The 22,924-nt window shown below is 39.3% G+C and overlaps 1 protein-coding gene across 2 annotated transcripts in view; it reads left to right on the top strand.

The window, feature by feature from the left end:
* The first annotated feature begins 18,137 nt into the window (after positions 1-18,137).
* The window catches only part of gnaz (guanine nucleotide binding protein (G protein), alpha z polypeptide), an 89,680-nt gene continuing 84,893 nt past the window's right edge, over positions 18,138-22,924 (top strand). Inside the window, exon 1 of one of the 2 annotated variants that reach the window (XM_049468334.1) lies at positions 18,138-18,696. The gene's annotated coding sequence lies outside the window, so the exon portion shown is untranslated. The remainder of the gene's footprint in view (positions 18,697-22,924) is intronic. The other variant, XM_049468333.1, reaches the window with a different exon arrangement.

The following is a 22,924-nucleotide window of genomic DNA, read 5'->3' as shown; positions in this document are numbered from 1 at the left end:
TTTGGTGCCAGGGTCGAACACGCAGTCGTATGTTTGTGTGATTAGCTACATTATTTCCATGTGCTGACCTCCGGGTGGCCCCTTCGGATCTGCGTCATTAGCCAAGATGCATTTGTTTCTGAAGTGTGGGGATCATCTGCCCGACACGAAGGGTTCTGCATCGCATTTCCAGTTTAAACACTCAATCCTGATCTGATTTGGTTCATTGGGGAAAAGTGTGGCGGCCACATCCTCTCGACCTTCAGGCAATTTTAGTGTTTTTCCACCAGCAGACTCCGGTTCACAGGCTGAATGTGGCCCAGTTTAACCAATAACAGCCATAAATCACGTTTTAGAGCGAAACGAGCAGTTACTGCACAATCTTTCATTGCTTTAATCTATAGATCCTTATAGACCCTAGAATAGAACCAAGTAGGACACCACAAAATGCACAAAATGCATGTTAAATGTTTTCAAACAAGTAAGTTTACAATAAATAAAAGAGCATAAAAAGATATTCTACATGTGTGTAAGTAAGCTCTGCTCTGATTGGCTTCTTTGTTTTTAGAAAGCAGACTAAAACACACGTTATAGTTATTACTAAACAAAATAGATATTTCTGGGGTTTAATCACTGCTGGCTATACTGTATGTATTTGTATAGAAGTTTGTGACATCACAAAAGTTATAGATTCCAAATGTTTTCATATATATATCTAATTGAAAATGGAACATTTTAAGAGTGAAATTCCCACCCAAAGAGAGCAAGACCAATTGTGCTCTCTCAGGGCTCCGGCAGCTGATGACAAGCTACATGAACAGGATTCGAACCAGCGATCTCCTCATCATAGTGGCAGCGCTTTAGACCACTGGACCACTTGGAGCCCTCAGCATGTAGACTTAATTGCATCACAAATATATATATATATATATATATTTATTAAGACATGATAAACACCTAATTCCCGTGCGTTAAATGTGTGTTTTCCTTCCTTTCAAAATCAGTTTACACCATTATTAACAGCTGTAGCTGCAATTAAACACTTGCTGTAGCTGTTGATTATTGTCTTGCAGTGTTGTTGATGGTTTCTGACTCTGTCCTTCTTGCAGAACAACCTCAGCTCAGGCATGTTTTGAGGACATGCATGTAATGCAGGATTCAGTTGGGAATTTGGGAATAGGCCATGTAAAAAAATCAAGTTCTTACTTAAGTGGGCACTGTATGCACTGTACTGGAAAATTTACACTTCATCTTTTTGGCGTACCAGGAGTACATGTATTGTTTGAGATTGTGTGGGATTTAACACAACCGCCACCATGTTTTACAGTACTGTATGTAAACAATTATGTTTGCAGTAGCAGAATATTAGGGGGGTTTTACACTAGCCTTTTTTATTTGGACGGGTGCACTTTCTCTGCAGATTCGGTACACTTTGTTTAACCCTTGTGTGTTGTTCATATTTTTGTTACTCGTTTACTTTGTTACTTGTATTTAATTCAGCAAAATTAAGCAATTTTACATTAAAATGCTTTACACATGCTTGCTTCACCTAAATTGCAAGCAATATAAACAGCTTACATGGTTAATATTTGTCCTTTACCTTTCTTATGTTACTTTTCTTTCAAAAAGTGCTCCTCTTTTTTTTATTAGTTTTTTTTTTTAAATGTAAAAGAAAATGAATTAAACTCAAGATATGAGTAGAAAATTTGTTTAGTTTCAAATTTACAAATGAAGCAATGTTTATTAGCTCTTGGCCAAATATACTGTATGTAATATAAATAGTTGGGGGGGGGGGGGGGGGTGTGTGCAGTGTGTGTTTATCGAAAATATGTTTTGATATATGTTTTTCACAAAAAATGCGCCAATGCCAATGAGTTTGAATTATAAAATATATTTTTTTAGTATCATTTGATGAAAAATGAAAATGGGTCCCACAGACCCGAACACCACATAAGGGTTAAACATAAAAGCTGCTCCTTTTGTAATCTGTGGATTGCAGTTTGCTTCAAGTGGACTCATTTGTGGCTCTGAGTGGTCCAGTGGACTAAGAGCTGCCACTGTGATCAGGAGATTGCCGGTTTGAATCCAGTTTATGTAGCTTGCCATCGGCTACCGGAGCCCTGAGAGAGCACAATTGGCCTTGCTCTCTCTGGGTGGGTACAGTACAGTAGATGGCGCTCTTTCCCCTCATCACTCCTAGGGTGATGTGAATCAGCACAAGGCTACGTCTGTGAGCTGATGTATCAGAACCGAGTCGCTGCGCTTTCCTCCGAGCTTTAGCACTGTGATACTACTCGGCAATGCTGCATCAGCAGCAGTTCAAAAAGAGGCGGAGTCTGACTTCACATGTGTCGGAGGAGGTGTGTGCTAGTCTTTACCCTCCTGGTGTTGGAGTATCATGAGTGGGTTTGGTAATTTGCTGTGTATATTGGGAGAAAATGAGGCAAAAGAAAAAAAAAGATTCTGACTCAGTTGTGGCAGTAATTCACCAGTGTTAAAATCAACACTGGTAGTGTTACATTTTAATTGTGGAAGTTTTGAAAGCTATACAAGCCCAGGTCCACATGGGAGCTCGAGTGATTGGATCATTTTGCAACATGGTGCTTTAACTTATCACCCTTATATTTCCCTTTCCATCGGTTAACCATATTTAATATCTAATAAATCCACACTTTAACAAGACAGGAGTTAGAGTACAGTAATAATATTGCCTCTGGGGAGTGAGTGAGTTAACTGATAGCATAAACGCTATCTATTGTCTCTCGCTGCCCTGCATGATAATAGTCTTCTCATGCGGCTTCTTAAACTGCTGCCTGGTTTGGAGGCGATTCACGGTGGAACATTGTGCATGCCTGAAGCACTGTTACTCACCATATGAGCATTTAAAAAAAAAAAAAAATCTAATAAAAATAATAAAAAGCAACAACAAGCTAAAGTGTTTAAGTGTTTATTGTGATGTGAAAAAGAATTAAGAATGCTGTTTTCTGTCTGTAATGCACAGAAAAGAAGACTCTAATATTCTACTATAAAATGTGTACAGCAATAAATCCAGTCAAATTTAGAAGTTATTTTTTTCCATTCCATTGAAAGCCTGTGTGTAAGATTTAATATTTTATATTGACTTTTAATTGTATAAACCTTCCCTAAACAGTAAAAAAATACACAATTAAAAAGGATTCTAAATTACATTAAGTTAGTAAAAAATTACTTTGCCTCAATGACTAGTACTAGTGCAAATAATAATACTGTTTTTACATCGCAGTGGGCGGAGCCAAGTTCCTGTTTCATTGGCTTACAAACTTGTTCATGGTCTATTCTGATAAACAAAAGCTCTCACATAGTGTTATGTGCAACAGAACATATACAAATAAAGAAAATTTATGATGTCCATTGTAATGAATGCAGCGTCTCAAAGGGTTAAAAACACACTCAGAAAAGTTATGTATCGCATTGCACAATCAATCCACAGTTCAAAAAAGTTCCTGGGTGTCAAAACAAACCAGAAATAATAAGCTCCTCCCCCAAACGAGTCCAGAATCAGTTCTGGGTGCGGACATCAATATCAGGTTTGATTTTACACTTCTGGTTTTAATGTAATCAGATTAAATACATAATAAATTGTACCTTCTTCTGTTTGTATGGTTAAAAAATGTAGAATCTGCCTTTAAAACCCATTTTTTCTGTTTATTTGATGAAACTACAGATCAAAGGTAATTGTGATAATTCAACAGTTGTGTTTTTGTTGTTATATTCAGTAATGACTGAACCTCCAGGGTTTGGTTGTGGTAATGAGAACGGCGCGGGAGACGCCGGTGACCTCGGAGAGACCTGTGTCTGGTATAGCCGACACCTCAGAGTCTCTCAACAAGCCCTAACACAGCTCCGGGCTTGGGGGACCGCCTGTCTGGCGTCTAGAGTTTCTGTGAGCGTCGGGTGAAGTTCTCCGGTTGCCGGCGAGGCGAGGGTTCAGTGACAGCCCTGTGCAGGAAGTGGAAACTGGCCGTCCCCAGGGTGTGCTACTCAACACCACAGGGTGCCACTGACTGTAAATGTGGAAATACTTTATAAGTTCAATAAGAAACTCTACTGAGTTAAATGCCTGAATGATAGCATCCTTAAAATACGCTTTATTTTACTGTCTATAGTGACAGTCTTTAATAATCTGTAATAAGAAGAAGATTTGCACCCTGCTGATAACAAAAAAGACTTTTCTTAATATTAATAAGATACCAAATTTAAAATTGAATCAGAAAAAAAAATCAGAAAGTTTCTTAATATTGTAACATGACTGTAAATATTTTAAGGATAAAATCCTGATATAACAAGTTAATTATCTGAATAACATTTTTAAAATTTTGTTCTTGAATTTGTGTCAAAAGAAAACAAGTTCATTTTCATAAAGTTCAGAAATTAATATTTGGTGGAATAACCCTGTTTTTTAATCACAGTTTTCATGCATCTTGTCATAATGCTCTCCTCCACCAGTTTTACACACTGCTTTTGGATAACTTTTTGCTACTCACTCCTGGTGCAAAAAATCAAGCAGTTCAGTTTGTTTTGATGGCTTGTGATCATCCAGCTTCCTCTTGATTATATTCCAGAGGTTTTTAATTAGGTAAAATCAAAGAAACGCATCATTTTTAAGTGCTCTCTTATTTTTTCCAGAGTTGTATATGTCACCATGGGCCCATTTGGGTTAAAACACTCAATTGTTGGGTAAAGCTTGTCCAACCTAGCAACAGTAACTATGATGAAAGCAGGTGTTTGTGGGCGGGGCCTGTGTGCAGGTTAATTACTATAGATGATCAGAAGAAGAAGGTGCTACATGGGGGCGTGGGGTGGGCGCGGCGTGGCCGGGGTTGGTGGGGTTCTGGCAGGCTGTGTGCGACGCTGAGATCCGGGTGTGGCACTCAGCACCCGGCAAGAGCTGATCAAAGCCGCTCCGCTCCACCAGAGAGATTTCCACAGGATTACGGATTAGAGAGAGAGAGAGAGAGAAAGAAAGAGAGAGAGAGAGAGAGAGAGAGAGAGAGAGAGAGAATAAGACCCAGAGAGACATACAGCAAAATACCCAGCATAAGTGAGAGAGAAAAAGAAAGCTAAATGGAAAAAATCCAAGAATGACATACAGAGAAACAGTTGAGGGAAGAGAAGTATAATTAGAGAGAAAGAAAGAGAGAGAGAGAAAAGAAGCTAGAGAAGATGGAAATCATTCAATATTAAGACAGAGAGAAAGAATACAAATGTATACAATGTAATAAACTAATTTTTCAGAAAAACATATGAGACCACTTAAAAATGATGGGTTTCTTTGATTTTACCAAATTGAAAACCTTTGGAATATAATCAAGAGGAAGAGGGATGATCACAAGCCATCAAACCAAACTGAACTGCTTGAATTTTTGCACCAGGAGTGATGTAAAGTTATCCAAAAGCAGTGTGTAAGACTGGTGGAGGAGAACATGATGCCAAGATGCATGAAAACTGTAATTAAAAACCAGGGTTATTCCACCAAATATTGATTTCTGAACTCTTAAAACTTTATGAATATTAACTTGTTTTCTTTGCATTATTTGAGGAAAGCTCTGCATCTTTTTTGTTATTTCAGCCATTTCTCATTTTCCGCAAAAAAAATGCTCTAAATGACAATATTATTATTATTTGGAATTTGGGAGAAATGTTGTCTGTAGTTTATAGAATAAAACAACAATGTTCATTTTACTCAAACATATATATATAAATGTATAGTGGAGAAGAGAGAGAAAAAGGAAGAAATAAAAGAGTGACGAAGAGGAAGTGTTAGCACTGTTGAGTGAAATGAAGAAAGCTGAATGGTTTGATAACGGGATTTTCAGTCGGATCTGAAGCATCAAATCTACTTCTTGTTTCCTGTCTGGTCAGAAAATCCCAGCATGCCTCAGTGCTGAGTTAGTGATGATGCATCACCTGCAGATCTTTCCAGAGTGCTGACAGATACAGGATGTGCTTTTGGGGTTACGCTGTAATCAGCATGAAAACACTGGCTGAATGTTGGTCGGCCAAATTATTAAAACCACTTGCTTTTGATTTTGTATTGGCCTGATAAAACAGCTGTGACCTGTTGAGACATGGACTCCACGAGACATCGGAAGGTGTTCTGTGGTGTCTGGCTCCAAGACCATTGCCAGAAGATCCTTTAAAAAAGGTCTGTAAGTTGTGAAGTGGGTGGAGCCTTCAGGAGTATCATTTTACTGGTTTACTGGTTGTCGTTTATTGGGCGCTTTTGGTAGATACTGACCACTGCACACGGGAAACACCCCACACGTTCACATTTACAAATGTAAGTGATCTGTATCTGTGTGTAATGTGAACGAATCTGTTCCTGAAACACCGCCTCACATGCTGCACATTGATACCTATATAACCGTCTCATTCTTCACCAACAACAACAAAAAAATCATATTAGAGAGACGCGAGACTTGTAGCTTTATAAAGGGAAATGGATGCGTTTGTTAGCAGCTCATATGTGGAGCATCTTTTGCTGGAGTGGAGAAACAGGAAACAGCTGGTCTGAAGTTCATTCTCAGGTCGAGGAAGAGAAAAAAGGACAGGCGGTTAGCTTTTGCTGTTTTTTTGCAGCTATAGCTGCACAGCTGCACCAGAGAGAGATGTGTGGGTACGAAAGAGAAGTATGTATCGCTAATGCTAATGCTAATGCGTAAAAGCATTCGACCGTTCACATTCATGTTGCATGTCCGTGGATTGAATACGTATGTGATTTAGGTCCACATATGAACGTAACTCAAATCTGATTTAAAAAAATCTAATTTGGCATGTTCACACAGCCAATAAAAAAAATCTTATCTGAGCCACATGGTGCAAAAAATCCGATTTGAATCCCTTCAGCTTGGTAATGTGAACACAGACTTATAGTTTACAGCAAATCGCTGTTGTTTTTTGTTAAAATCTTAAATAAATGTTAATCTGAGGTTCCATTATGAAAATGTCTCAGAGGGTTTAACAGACGTCCTGCAGCTCTGCTGTGTCTGATCTAATCTGATCTGATAGTCTGATAGCGACGCGCCTCTGACTCATTTTGTGATTCACTTTGTTTTTTCGTTTTTGATTTTCTGCGTTTCTCTCCCACGCATCAAAAATGCACTCGCTGCTTACCAGCACAATAACTACACACACACACACACACACACACACACACACACACACACACCTCTGCTCTGATGACACTGACTGCATTAGATGGTAAAGAATCTGGAGTCAGGAACAGAAATGTCCCGTTAACCCAGTTTGATCAAAGCTAACGCTGACGGTTTTTGTGCTGTGGAAGCTGCTGCTGTGCTTGCTGTGCTAGATGAGTCAACCTGTGCTGACGAAATGCAAAATCCAAAAAAGATGTGTATGTTAGAACCAAGATTTCAGCCACAATATGAATCTGTGTTATGTTTACTGACCTTTTAATCAGTGCTTATCAGACAACCAACCTGTCAGATCAATACTGCAGTTTTCAAGCTAATCATATTTTTTGAATGTAAAAAACAAAAACTAATGCTCAAATGCTCACAGCAATGCTCCAGAATAGAATCTAATAGAAGTTTTTTTTTTACTAGACAGTAGAGACAGTTACTCCAACAAAAGCAGGATAAGTTTTTGATTTGCAGTATATCAAGTCAAGTCAAGAGGCTTTTATTGTCATTACATCTGAGTACAGGTACACAGTGTCATGAAATTACGTTCCTCCGGAACCATGGTGCAACATGGAACAACAAGCAATAGACAACATAAAGTGCAAGAGTGATGACAGTGCAACATACAACTAACACTATATAACAATAAATACAATAAATACAAAAGACGAGACAATGCAAATACAGGACAGTGCAGTACCGATAAGGTATAATAATGTGTACAGTGAGGATAAGGTGCAGAGATGTGTAACATACTGTAACATATAGAACATATATAATCACAGCAGTTACTGAGGTAGAGAGTTTATAGTTTTTAAGAGTAGCAGCAAATATTGCTGATAGGAATAAACACATTTCAGTCTCTGTGTGCTGAGTGGGTGTGTGTTGGTAAAGTTCAGTCTTTGTGTGTGTAAAGGGTGGTGGGGGGGTTCAGTTCAGTTCTGTGTAAGTGTGTTGGGTGTGTGGTGGGTGGGGTGGGGTTCAGCTCTGTCTCTGTGTGTTGAGGAGTCTGACTGCCTGGTGGATGAAGCTGTTGCAGAGTCTATATATCTTAATCAAATCAATGTCAGTACTTAAGAAATAAAAATGACTAAACAAATAAACATGAAAATATTTTTTGGTCTTGCTTTATAGTTTTGAACAAGTGGGGATGAATGTATGAATCGATCGCAAATTTGTTGTGATTGACCCAATCTATCGAGCAAAAAAAGAATTTATCAAGCAAAATGTTCTTTCCTTGTTTACAGAGGCTTGCTTTGACCAATCAGTGTAGTTTTTGTTGTCCTCTGAGATTCACTAAATCTACAACTACCTCCCAAGTTTCATGTTTCATGTTTCTAGGACTGGTCTAAGCTGCACAATAATAAAGAATAATAATAATAATAATAAATAAACTAGCAAAACCAAATAAATGAATGAACAATAAAGTTATTAAAAGAGTTCCACTCCTTCGAATCCCGGTCATGCAGCTTGCCACCAGCTGCCGGAGCCCTGAGAGAGCACAATTGGCCTTGCTTTCTCTCTCTAGGTGGGTACAGTAGATGGCGCTCTTTCTCCTCATCACTCCTTGAGTGATGTGGATCAGCACAAGGCTGCGTCTGTGGGCTGATGTATCAGAACCAAGTCGCTGCGCTTTCCTCCGAGTGTTAGCGCTGTGATGCTACTCAGCAATGCTAAAGCATCAGCAGCAGTTTTAGAGGCGGAGGCGGAGTCTGACTTCACATGTGTCACTTATATAGTGCCTATATATGTTTTACACACAACCACTGACACTCAGCACTCAAAACAGCCAATTGCACACAGCATACTCTCAACCAGAAGTAAAAATGTTTCTTGGCAATTTACAGTATTTACTTGATCTGATCTCCATGTTTTTAGACTGTGGAAGGAAACCCAGGCAGATACAGGGAGAACATGGAAACTCCACCCAGATAGAGACTTGAACCGAGGACCCCAGCTCTTGCTAACCACTAAGCCCCCATGGCATAAGATGGAAATGTTTGAGTTTCAGGTTTCAAGCTCAGAACCAAACTTGGCTTCCTCCACCCAGATCCAGTCCTCTCAGCCAGGCCTGAGTGAGGATCAGACTCCTCCTGATGGCAGGGAGATTCTGGATCTCAGCCTGAGACAGGTCGTCCTCAAGGGTGAGCCCTCTCCTCCGCTGAGTCCAGTCTGGACTGAAGCCACTGACACAGATCTTCTCAGCATCTCAGCGGCTGAATTCATCACCCTCGCTGTCTGGAGCTCGTCTGAGTCTACCTTGCATGTCACCATCTGTGCCGGTCAGCATGATGACCCTGGTGTCCAGAGCGGTGGTCCAGCACTGGCCCGAATGTGGTCACGACCGTCTGTCCTCCAAGAGGCCGGAGGAACCCAGACAAGCCTGTTCTTTACTAGTGTTTTTTTTACTGTACTGTGAATGTCATAGAAGACATACAAAGCACTGGACAGTGGACCATGGACAGTGGTAATAATGGTAACCGCCGGCGTCTGGCTAGAATTGTCCATGCGTACAGAGACTTTAAAGTGACTCTGGCTTTCCACAGGTCAGTGCAGTGGCGTTTAGCTTCAATGGGACATGACAAAAGTCATGATGTTGATTATTTTTTTATTTGAAATGGAATTATAAATTTAATTATGAGACCACATTTTATATTTATATTTATCTTAAAATATGTGTTGAAATAGGAAAACAACAAAAAAGCTAAAAATTAAAAATGTTAATGAACAGACTTTTGACTTGTTTTACTCTGCTTCAATCTAAAGAAGCTTGTTTTTAGCTGCAGATGGATTTTTGATGGACTTTGGTAATGTTACCATAAAGAGTGTACAATGTAAACATTTTTTTTTTCAATGGTAAAAAGTAAGATGATAAAACAAAATAATGTTGTAAAGTCGATGATGACATTGATTCAACCATGCATGAATGATTGTTGAAAACCTGGCAGTGTTGTATATACATTTTATCCCCACCCACTAGATTAGTTGAAGTAACGACATTTTGACATTTTGGTCGCTGGTTAAGAACATCAGGCAGTACACAACAGGATTAGCCAGCAGACTTTGTCTGAGGGAGGGATCTGTACCTACTGTCTGTGGCAAGATGTAAGTACTTTCAAGTAAGCATGATCAGTTAAGCATGAATTAGCTTGTTCTAACATGTGGTAAATACACAGCATATAAATGTGATTATTGGGGCTTGGCTAGCAACAGCTCATTTGCATAAAAGTGGCAGAGCCCTTAAACGGCTCGTTCTGAAAGGGTTCTGAAAGGGTTCTGAAAGGGACTGAAACTGGTAAGAATAGAGCTGATGAGATTTTTTTTTGTGCTAAGAACTTCATGAAAATGTTCTATTCTAACTATAATAATATGTATAATATATCTCTTTGATGTTCCATTATTGTAAAGTTTTTAGCAGTTCTCTACCAAGACTGTGATGGGTTTGAGTCAGCAAGTTCACACCACTGAACACCTGCATTAGACTTATTTAAAAAGCGTTAGGCCTGACCTTCACATGCAGCACACGGATGGTCCAGAAGGAGATTGGTGCGCCCTTGGCAGAAGTAAGTGGTGTGGAGCACCTGTCTCTGAGAAAACATGGAAAATGAGAAGATTACAACCTGCTGATAGCAGTGCAGCTGCTTTTATACTAAGCCCCTAACTTGGAATAATTCCAGCTGCATCGCTAAATGGTTTCGGTCCTGAAGGACTGCGGTTCACTAATGTCTGGAACATTTCCATGTTCACATATTACCAAGCGAGGGCAGGTGTTTTTTTTTACACCTGAAAGTCTGGACCAAAGTCTGAACCATGGTTGGTCAGTGTAACGTGTAGCAGTTACATTTTCTGACTGTATCAATCTAAATTAGAAAATAGAAAAGTAGGTACAAACCTAATTATTCTTTTTTTTCCCCAATCAGTATAGTAAAGAAGAAATGTGTTTTCATTCAGCTTTTCTCAAACAGTATAAAAAAGGTACCACTTTAAAATAAGACTACCTCTATAAAGAGTTTATAAATGGTTTACAATTAGTTTATTAATGGTTACTAATTAGGTTGTAAATGCCTTAAAAATAATTAATAATCAGTTATAACACATACGTTGAAAGGGCAACAATGACCTGTTTTTGCCAAATAGTGAACCCACAGCCCTCTATACTGTTGCCCTTTCTACATATGTGCCATAACTGATTATTATTATTAATAAACTTATTATAAACTATTTATAAACCCTTCATAAAGGTAGTCTTAATTTAAAGTGGTACAAAAAAAAAACAATTGAACTTTTCCCTTGATTTTTTTTAGATTTGTCAATTTTTGTATCTTGCAACACAAATCTGATGGTATTATCCTATTAACTTGCAAAATACAAAAAAAAAATCAGAAATTATTTAAAAATGTATATATTTTTATTGCTTTCCTGAAATTCTGATTGTGAGAGGCAGAGATGAAAAAAAAGAAAATTGGAAAAATTGATAAAAAATGTATTTATTGTACTACATACAAATTGAAATAAATAAAATAATAATCCAGTTTTATATTTTTGTTTAGCCTCAAAAAACAATCAGAAAATTAAATTGATAAACATTACACCGACCAAGGTTGATGTGTGTGTTACATAATATATTCTGTATTACTGTATTTAGTTTGGTAAGTTTTAATTAGTTTTACATTGTAGTTTAGTGACTGAGCTCACTAAACAACTTTACTATAATCTGTCATCATCATCATCTTCACCTATGTGGGCGGAGTCTCCCTATACTTTACATTGATTGGTTTATACAATGTTGTCAGTTCGCCGAATTGCTTGTCTTTCTAGTTGTTGAGCTGAATTCTACCTTAAAGCCAGAATCTGCCTCAATCCTTCAAGTCCAGGTGCATCCCACAGCAGAATAAGTGTAGCAGATTCAGGACAAGCGCATGCTTCCTCTGATACATGTGAGAATAGACTCCGCCTCTTTTTCAACTGCTGCCAATCAATGGAGCATCATTATAAAGTGCACTAAGAGAAAAGCATCAGATCTCCAGCTCTGATTCTTTGGCTAAGGGAAGAGAGCTCCACCCAATTATGCCAATTATGACCAATTATGCTCTCTCTCTCAGACTCCGGCTGCTGATGCAGAAGCAACATCATCCGTTTTTACTGTTTAGTTTAGTTTTTTGGTTAAATGTTTTTACTGAAGTAAGTTTTTGGATCTCCTGCATTTCTGATGCAGTTACTGCTGCTCTCAGAGCTCAAGTGTACCTTTCCGAGATTTTGAGGCTCCGAGCTTAGAGAACACTGGCTTACCCAGAGTGTATCACACACAAACACAGCACAGATGGCACACACACACACACACACACACACAAACAAGAGCTTGGAAGAGCTTCTTTATAGACTTCTCATAGTATATGAACTAAAGACCAAAATCTAATTTGGAGAGAAAACTTGGATAAACAGGAGGAATCTGGTTCAGTTTTACAGCCGTTCCTCTCGATCAGAATATATCAGAATATATCAGAACAAAGCTGAAATTCACATTAATACCAGCCTGAAATATTACATATATTGTACCACTTTTAAATAAGGCTCCTTTAAAAAGGATATATACATAGTATATAAAGAAGTTCATTAATGTCAAACATTAGGTTATAAACCAATAATAAGAAGAACACCTAAATAGAAAGAGCAAAAGTGTATTGTGTATCAAATAGTGATTCTACATTCATTTATATACCTTGTTATACACTGAAAAAAAATGATGAGTGAAACTTACTTAAAAAAGTTTCACAACTTTCTGCATTTGTTTTTTTTTAAGTAAATTTAATTTCAGATAGATTTAAGTAACTTCGACTCGGTTTTAAGACTTAAAAATTACATAGAGTAAATAAGTGAACTGAACTTCAGTCAGGTAGTAAACTTTATTTCTTTTTTTTCTGATGCGGTCTTCTTCCAGAGTGGATGAATCCGATTCCAGGTTATGTTCAGTCAGAGAGAGAGAGAGAGAGAGCGCTCAGTCAGAAACCTCACTTCTTCGTTTCTTCGGTCTTCTTCCAGAGTGGATGAATCCGATTCCAGGTTATGTTCAGTCAGAGAGAGAGAGAGAGAGAGAGAGAGAGCGCTCAGTCAGAAACCTCACTTCTTCGTTTCTTTGTTTTTACTCTGGGTGAATGAGCTACTGAGCTCTGAGTTTCCTCTTCTGAAGTCTCCATTGCTCCACCAGCCGCTCGAATTCAATAAAACTGAGCCAGATCCTCTTTTAGAGGCTGTACGTGTGACGTAAGTACGTAAAGACGTGTGACGTGGCCAGAAGAAGAAGAACTCCCGCGAAAAGCGACCCAAGCCTGCATTCATTTTTAGAACGAATATGTTAGGCTTAGCAGGGATGGGCTTTCCAGCAAACTGGTACCATTAAACACAATATTTTGTCCTTTCCGCACTCAGAAATGCTTCTGCTTGCAGTTTAAAAACAAAATAATTTGACTGCCACTTTAACTATAATAACATATTAAATGACTAAACTGACTTTCTATATTATTTTATTAGATATGTTAAAAAAGTGATAGTCACTGTTTTAATGTTCGTTAATGTTTTTTAAGTATTTATATAACTTAATTTATGCCCATTAATAAACTCCTTTATGAACTATTTATAAACCCTTTATAAATTAGCCTTATTTTAAACTTATACAATTAATATGACCAAATACAGATTACAGTTTTATTGTTTAATGTGCTGCTCACATATAGCTATTTTTTTTATTAATTATGCCATTTTGCCAATAAATAAATAAATAAAGAAAGAAAGAAATACATGCTTGACTTCATAGGCCATTACTATGATACTTCTTAAGATGCACTGTATCCCATTCACACTTGTACTTTTCAGTGCAGAAAACTTATTGTGTTATCGCCCAGGATGCTTATTAAAGCTTGCTAAAACTAATCAAATCAGATTTTTTTTATGAGGTCTCCATATTTGAGCATCATGCATTAAGAAAAATGTTGCATTTAGACATTTATTTGTCTGTAGATGACCGTATTTCTCCCAAATTCCAAATAAAAATATTGTTAATTGGAGCATTTATTTGCAGAAAATGAGAAATGTCTGAATTAACAAAAAATATCCAGAGCTTTCAGACCTCAAATAATGCAAAGAAAACAAGCTCAAATTCATAAAGTTTTAATAGTTCAGAAATCAATATTTGGTGGAATAACCCTGTTTTTTAATCACAGTTTTCATGCATCTTGGCATCATGTTCTCGTCCACCAGTCTTACACACTGCTTTTGGAAAACTTTATGCTTTACACTCCTGGTGCAAAAAATCAAGCAGTTCAGTTTGGTTTGATGGCTTGTGATCATCCATCTTCCTCTTGATTATATTCCAGAGGTTTTCAATTTGATCAAATCAAAGAAACTCAACATTTTTAAGTCCTCTCTTGTTTTTTCCAGAGCTGTATGTATTGTGTATCGTCATTCAGCAAAAAATGATCCTTATATTATTTTTGCGTGGCAGCAAGGCTTACCTTGGAATTAGCAGAGAACTGTATCGTATCCTGAGATGCCCTGTGATTCTTTTCACTATTAATAAATGAGAGAATATAATATGATAACCCAGAAGACAGACACGCATAGAGCTTATTGGTGTGCATTTAAACACTGATCAAAACATCCAAATCAATTCATAATAATAATGCAAATTTACTGAACCTCACGCTTTTACACCCAGCCATAGTCATGGAGACGAATCGCCCTGAACCACGTCAGCTGTTCACTATTAGTGCGAGCTGAAGGTGAGAGAAGGTCCGCTGCATTATTGCTTTCACAGCGTTTATTGGCAGTAATTCCAAGTTAAGCGCCGCTGCCACGCTAACGCTGAAGGATGGCGGAATGGAAAGCATGTGCCGCTACAATAATAAAACACTCAAATTCAGATCACAGGGTCACATGACCCCGCAGCCTGGGCTAGAAGTCCTGGTAATCAGTTGCTGGCGGGGTAATTTTGGTTTTACACAGCTGAAATAATACAAGATATGGACAAAAGTGATGGGACACCTGTTCTCTACCGTCCAGAGAAGAATCTTTATTAATGTGGCAGCATTCCATTTCATTTCAACATCCATGTTTTACAGTAAACAGTTAGCCATAGAGGAACTGTTAGAGCCCCTGGCAGGGTGTGTGTGTGTGTGTGTGTGTGTTTGTTGGGTGTGTGAGTGTGTGCGTGTGTGTTGGCTGTGTGTTTGTGTGTTGGGTGTGTGTGTGTGTTGGGGGTCTGTGTGTGTTGGCTGTGTGTGTGTGTGTGTTGGGTGTGTGTGTGTTTGTGTGTTGGCTGTGTGTGTGTTGGGTGTGTTGTGTGTGTGTGTGTGTGTGTTGGCTGTGTGTTTGTGTGTGTGTTGGGGGTCTGTCTGTGTTGGCTGTGTGTGTGTATGTTTGTGTGTTGGCTGTGTGCTTGTGTGTTGGGTGTTTGTGTGTGTTGGCTGTGTGTGTTTGTTTGTGTGTTGGCTGTGTGCTTGTGTGTTGGGTGTGTGTGTGTGTTGGCTGTGTGTGTTTGTTTGTGTGTTGGCTGTGTGCTTGTGTGTTGGGTGTGTGTGAGTGTTGGCTGTGTGTGTTTGTTTGTGTGTTGGCTGTGTGCTTGTGTGTTGGGTGTGTGTGTGTGTTGGCTGTGTGTGTTTGTTTTTGTGTTGGCTGTGTGCTTGTGTGTTGGGTGTGTGTGAGTGTTGGCTGTGTGTGTTTGTTTGTGTGTTGGCTGTGTGCTTGTGTGTTGGGTGTTTGTGTGTGTTGGCTGTGTGTGTTTGTTTGTGTGCTGGCTGTGTGCTTGTGTGTTGGGTGTGTGTGTATGTTGGGGGTCTGTGTGTGTTGGCTGTGTGTGCATGGGCGTGGTAGTGGGGGGAAAAGTGGACCTGACCACCCAGGGCCCAAGTAGAGAGAGGGGCCCATGAAAATTTTTGCTCACGTTCCTTGTGTACTGGCATGGATAGGGGTCCACTGTCACTGACACTGAGTGTACAGGGCCCCGAATTTGCTGCTACGCCCCTGTGTGTGTGTATGTTTGTGTGTTGGCTGTGTGCTTGTGTGTTGGGTGTGTGTGTGTGTGTCTTGGCTGTGTGTATTTGTTTGTGTGCTGGCTGTGTATGTGTGTGTTGGGTGTGTGTGTGTGTGTTGGGGGTCTGTGTGTGTTGGCTGTGTGTGTTTGTTTGTGTGCTGGCTGTGTGTTTGTGTGTGTGTGTGTTTGTGTGTGTGTGTGTGTGTTTGTGTGTGTGTGTGTGTGTGTGTGTGTGTGTGTGTGTGTGTGTGTGTGTTGGCTGTGTGTGTGTTGGCTGTGTGTTGTGTGTGTGTGTTGTGTGTGTGTGTGTGTGTGTGTGTTGGTGTGTGTGTTGGGTGTGTATGTGTGTGTTGGGGGTCTGTGTGTGTGTGTGTTGGGTGTGTGTGTTGGGTGTGTATGTGTGTTGGGGGTCTGTGTGTGTGTGTGTGTGTGTGTGTTCTGCTGTTACAGGAGTAAAGGAGGAGATGTGTGTATTTTATTGAGAGCAGAAGGAGGAAGAGGAACCAGTGGCTGTACAGGAAGTGCTCCTCAGACGCAGAGCAGTTGGCACGGAAACAGCGAATTACACCAATACCCTCATCCTGCTGCCATCCTCCACTCGCCCGCCCCACCTCTATCTCTCCCACTTTCTCTCTCTCTTTCTACCTCTCTCTCTTATTCTATCACTCTATACCTCTCTCTGTACCACTTCCTCTGTCTCCCTCTTTTTCTTATTCTCTCTATCCCCCTCTCTATGACTTTATTTCTCCCTCTCTCTCTTATTCTCTTATTCCCTCTATCACTCTCTCTCAGTCTATCACTTTATTTATCCCTCTCTCTTTTATTCCCTCGTTCATTCTCTCTCTGTCTGTCACTTTATTTATCCCTCTCTCTCTTTTATTCCCTCTTTCACTCTCTCTCTGTCTAGCACCTTATTTCTCTCTGGATGTATCTCTATTTCTCCCACCTCTCTTATTCTTTTGTTCCGTATATCCCTCTCTTTCTGTCTATCACTTTATTTGATTATTTATCTGTCTTATTCCCTCTATCACTCTCACTCTATCACTTAATTTCTCTTGCTCTGTGTATCTATTTCTCTCTGTCTATCTCTTTCTCTTATTCCCTCTAACACTCTCTCTATCACTTTATTACACACACACACTCTCTCTCTTTTCTCTCTCTATTCTCCCTTTATATTTCTCTCCATTCTCTATCTACCTCTCTCATCTGTCTCTCCATTCCATTATCTCTGTCTCTACCTGTCTCTCTCTCTCTCTATTCTCTTTCTCTGTCTCCAGTCTATCCCCTCTCTGTTCTCTTTCTTCCTTTCTCTCTCAACATCACTGTCTATTCTCCCTCTCTACCTGTCTCTCTCTTACTTTCTACCTTTTCATCTCTCTCCCTTCCTTTCTTTCCTTTCTCTTTCAACATCTCTCTCTCTCAATTTTATTCCCTCCTTCTGCCTGTCTCTTTTTCACTCTCTACCTCCTTATCTCTCTCCATTCCCGCTCCGCTGCTCTCTTTCTCTCTCTCCATCTCTCTGTCTCCAATCGATACCTCCTCTATCTTCATTGTCTTTATTTCATTTCTCTCTCAACATCTCTCTCCATTCTCTTTCTCTGTCTCCAATCTATTCCCTCAATCTGTTCCCTCATCTCTCCATTCCATTCTCTCTCTACCTCTCTCTTTCTCCATTATCTTTCTGTCCTTTTTCCTTTAGCATCATTATCCATTCTGTTCTCTCTCTACCTGTCTCTCTCTCACTCTCGACCTCTTCATCTTTCTCCATGCTCTCTCTACTGCTGTGGTTCTCTTTCTCCATTCCTTCTTTCAACATTCTCAATTCCATTCTTTCTACATCTCTCTCTATGATCTTTCATTCCTTTCTCTCTCAAAATCTCTCTCCATTCAATTCTCTCTCTCTCTCGCTCTCTCTCTCTCTCTCTTTCACACACACTCTCTTTACCTCTCTCTCTCTCTCTCTGTTTTTCTCATGGTTTAATCCTGACTGTCCCCCTCCTCTTTCTCCTCTCTCTCTATCCTGGACTGACTCCTCCCTCGTTTTCTCTTCTGCACGCCCTCTGCTTCTCTCTCTCCCTTTCTCTCTCTTTTTTCTCTCTCTCTCCCTTGCTGACAGTCTCAAGCATACACACACACATTCGCAACACCACGCACGCGCACACGCTCTCTCTCTCTCACTCTCTCCCTCCCTCTCTCTCTCTCTCTCTCGCTCTCTCTCTCTCTTCTCCTCCTCCCCCCGCCGCTGCAGTGTCTCTGAGCTGCCTCGGAGCTGAGCGGAGAGGAAATAGAGCAGCCACAGAAACAGGAGGCGCTGAGAAACACTCGCGCAGTGAGAGCGCTTTGTGAATGAGTGTGTTGGTGTGTGTGCGAGTGTGTGTGAGTGTGTGTGAGGGAGAGAGAGAGGCAGATATGAGGATGTTGGTGATTCGAGGCTCGCTCAGTCCTCCCCTCTGGCTGAAGGCTGAGTTGCGGTGCTGCCGCTGAATGGACAGAACGCTGAACGCTGAAACGGTGAGGCCGCCCTTTGTTTTTCCCTCTTTTCCTCTGTTTATACACACACACAGAAACACACACACATATTTGCACATATAGCCGTGCATAATTTGCACACACAGCGCTCTGCTCGTCGTGTGTGTGAGGTTACATGGCGTTAGGTTGTCCTTGGTGCGCTCCAGGCCGAGGATGGTGGAGGATTTGCTGCTGTTCAGCATCTGGAGAGCAGGGATGCTGTTTTCCTCCATGGCGAAGGAGGAGGAGGAGGTGTTCAGACATGGGCCTGACTGGGATGGTGGTGGTGATGGTGTTAGGTAGTGGTGATATTAATGGTGTTAGGTAGTGGTGGGATCAGTGTTATTCGGTATTTAAAGTGTTATAATTGTTGGTGGTGTTAATAATGTATGGTACTGTAATTATGATGGTGTTAGTTGATACAGGTTTTAATAGTGGTAGGTATTAATGGTATTGATGGTGTTAGGTAGTGGTGATATTAATGGTGTTAGGTATTGGTGGAATCAGTGTTGTTAGGTATTGTAATTGTGTTATAACAGTTTTATAATTGCTGATTACATTAATAATGTAAGGTAGTAGTAATTGTGTAGTAATTATGTAATGAGGGTGTAGGTTGATGCAGGTATTTATAGTGGTAGGTATTAATGGTATTGATGGTGTTAGGTAGTGGTGATATTAATGGTGTTAGCTAGTGGTGGGATTATTGTTGTTAGGTATTATAATTGTGTTATAACAGTGTTATAATTGCTGATTAGATAAATAATGTAAGGTACTGTAGTAATTATGTAATGATGGTGTTAGTTGATGCAGGTTTTGATAGTGGTAGGTATTAATGGTATTGATGGTGTTAGGTAGTGGTGATATTAATGGTGTTAGGTATTGGTGGGATCAGTGTTATTAGGTATTATAATTGTGTTATAACAGTGTTATAATGAGTAATTTTGTAATGAGGGTGTAGGTTGACGCAGGTTTTGGTAGTGGTAGGTATTAATGGTATTGATGGTGTTAGGTAGTGGTGATATTAATGGTGTTAGGTACTGGTGGGATTAGTGTTATTAGGTATTGTAATTGTGTTATAACAGTTTTATAATTGCTGATTACATTAATAATGTAAGGTAGTAGTAATTATGTAGTAATTATGTAATGAGGGTGTAGGTTGATGCAGGTTTTGATAGTGGTAGGTATTAATGGTATTGATGGTGTTAGGTGGTGGTGATATTAATGGTATTAGGTATTGGTGGGTTCAGTGATATTAGGTACTATAACTGTGTTATAACAGTGTTATAATTGCTGATTGGATTATTGATGTAAGGTACTGTAGTAATTATGTAGTGAGGGTGTTGGTTAATGCAGGTTTTAATAGTGTTGATAGTAGGTATTAATGGTATCGATGGTGTTAGGTAGTGGTGTTATAATAATAATTGTGTTATAACAGTGTTATAATTGTTGGATGGATTAATAATGAAAGGTACTGTAGTAATAATGTAATGATGGTGTTAGTTGATGCAGGTATTGCAGGTATAGTAGTAGGTATTAATGGAATTGATGGTGTTAGACAGTGGTGATGTTAATGGTGTTAGGTATTGGTGGGATCAGTGTTATAAGGTATTTAAAGTGTTATAATTGTTGGTGGTCTTAATAAGGTAAGGTACAGTAATAATGATGGTGTAAGTTGATGCAGGTATTTATAGTGGTAGGTATTAATTGTATTGATGGTGTTAGGTAGTGGTGATATTAATGGTGTTGGATATTGATGGGATCAGTGCTATTAGGTATTTAAAGTGTTATAATTGTTGGTGGTGTTAATAATGTAAGGTACTGTAGAAATTATGTTTTTAGTTGATGCAGGTATTTATAGTGATAAGGATTAATGGTATTGATGGTGTTAGGTAGTGGTGATATTAATGGTGTTAGGTAATGTGACATTAATGGTGTTAATAGGTATTAATGGTATTGATGGCATTAGTTAATGTGTAATTAACAGTATTAGGTATTGGTGGGTTAATAGTGTTTGATGGTGTTAGTTAGTGGCAGTATTGATAGTGTTTGATAGTTTTTATTGAAGTTTTTTGATGGTGTTTTTAGCATTGATGGTGTTTGATGCTGGTAATTATTGACAGAGTTTATGGCCTTTTTGTTATATTTTGGCAGTGTTAATAGTGTTAATATTTGGCAGTGTTGATACTGCTTTTGGCAGTGTTGATGGTGTATGATGGCTTCAGTTACTGGCAGCACTGATGGTGTTTGATGCCATTAGTTATTGGCAGCATTAATGGTGTTTGATGGCATTAGTTAATGGCAGCCTTGTTGGTGTTTGATGGTGTTAGTTATTGGCAGCATTGATGGTGTTTGATGTTGTTAGTTATTGGCAGCATTGATGGTGTTTGATGCCATTAGTTATTGGCAGCCTTGATGGTGTTTGATGCCATTAGTTATTGGCAGCATTGATGGGGTTTGATGCCATTAGTTATTGTCAGCCTTGATGGTGTTTGATGGTGTTAGTTATGGGCAGTATTGATGGTGTTTGATAATTTTCATTGACGTTTTTGATGGTGGTTTTAGCATTGTTGATGGTGTTTGATGCTGATAATTATTGACAGAGTTTACGGCCTTTTTGTTATATTTTGGCAGTGTTAATAGTGTTAATATTTGGCAGTGTTGATACTGCTTTTGGCAGTGTTGATGGTGTTTGATGGCTTCAGTTACTGGCAGGTGTTTTATGACATCAGTTGTTGGCAGCACAAATGGTCTTTGATGCCATTAGTTATTAGCGGCATTGATGGTGTTTGATGGTGTTAGTTATTGGCAGTGTTGATGGTGTTTGATGCCATTAGCTATTGGCAGCCATGATGGTGTTTGATGGTATTAGTTATTGGCAGTGTTGATGGTGTTTGATGGTGTTAGTTATTGGCAGTGTTGATGGTGTTCGATGCCATTAGTTATTGGCAGCTTTGACTGTGTTTGACGGTGTTAGTTATTGGCAGTGTTGATGGTGTTTGATGCCATTAGCTATTGGCAGCCTTGATGGTGTTTGATGGTGTTAATTATTGGCAGCCTTAATGGTGTTTGATGGTGTTAGTTATTGGGAGTGTTGATGGTGTTAGTTATTGGCAGTGTTGATGGTGTTAGTTATTAGTGGATGGTTTTGTTCGTGTTGTTTGTTGGTGTTAGTGGTGACACCCTTGGGCAGCATTTCTCGTATTTGTGTGTAAACAAATTCTAATGGTAGAAAAACACAAGAGAGTATTAGAGTATAGTCACATGACTTAGGGTGGAGCATGCTCAGTGCGACACTTTGCTGGCTAATGAGTGTAAATGTGGTCAAGCGAGTTCTGCTTTCTCTCTCTCTCTAAATCACACTTTCTGTAACAGTAACGTTCACCACCTCAGTATTGATCTGTCAGTCTATTGACAAGTGTGAGACTCCGCCCCCTCCAGACTCCACCCCCTCCAGACCCCACCCCCTCGTCTGCTACAGTAAGCCTCTCGTTACAGACATTTTTCAGAAACGAAAATTCCTGGGACTGTTAACAGAGCGGCCTAGTGACAGAGCCCTCTGTTCATGTGTGTGTGTGTGTTTGTGTGTGTGTGTGTGTGTGTGTGTGTGGACCTGTGTGAGGAGGGGTTGGCTGCTCGGGGGGTTTAGTGGAAACAGAGAGGCAGGAGGAGGAGGAGGAGGTGGGGGTGGTGGAGAGAGTGAGAGACAAAGAGAGAGAGTGTAAGTGAGAGAGAGAGAGAGAGAGAGAGAAAGTGAGAACAGAGCGAGAGATGAAAGACAGAAAGAGGGAGAGAGAGCTAAAAGAGAGAGAACAGGCAGGGAAAGAGAGAATAAGACAAGGAAAAAAGATTCATTTTAAACTGAACTGAAATCAATGGAATTAAAGTGAACTGAACCAAATTCAACTCAACTCAATTGAACTATACTGATCTGAATCGAATTAATTAGAATGAAATTAAACAAAATTAAACTAATCTGAATTAAACTGAACTTTGTCGGTTTCATTTCTGCTGTCAAGCTAAAGCTGTTAAATGGTATTTCTGTTATATTCTTTTAAATAAATAAATAAATTAGACTGAACTGAGTTAAACTGTATTGACTTGAATTAAATGGGACCAAATGTAACTGAATTAAAGCTGAATTTAGCTTAATTGAATTGAACTGAATTGAATTAATCTGGTCTAAACTAAACTTAATTAAACTGAGTTGTGACAATTTGGACTGAATTTATGA

The sequence above is a fragment of the Astyanax mexicanus genome, chromosome 20 (genome assembly GCF_023375975.1).
Source record: "Astyanax mexicanus isolate ESR-SI-001 chromosome 20, AstMex3_surface, whole genome shotgun sequence".
Classification (NCBI taxonomy): domain Eukaryota; kingdom Metazoa; phylum Chordata; class Actinopteri; order Characiformes; family Acestrorhamphidae; genus Astyanax; species Astyanax mexicanus.
This window is presented reverse-complemented; position numbering and strand designations above follow the sequence as displayed.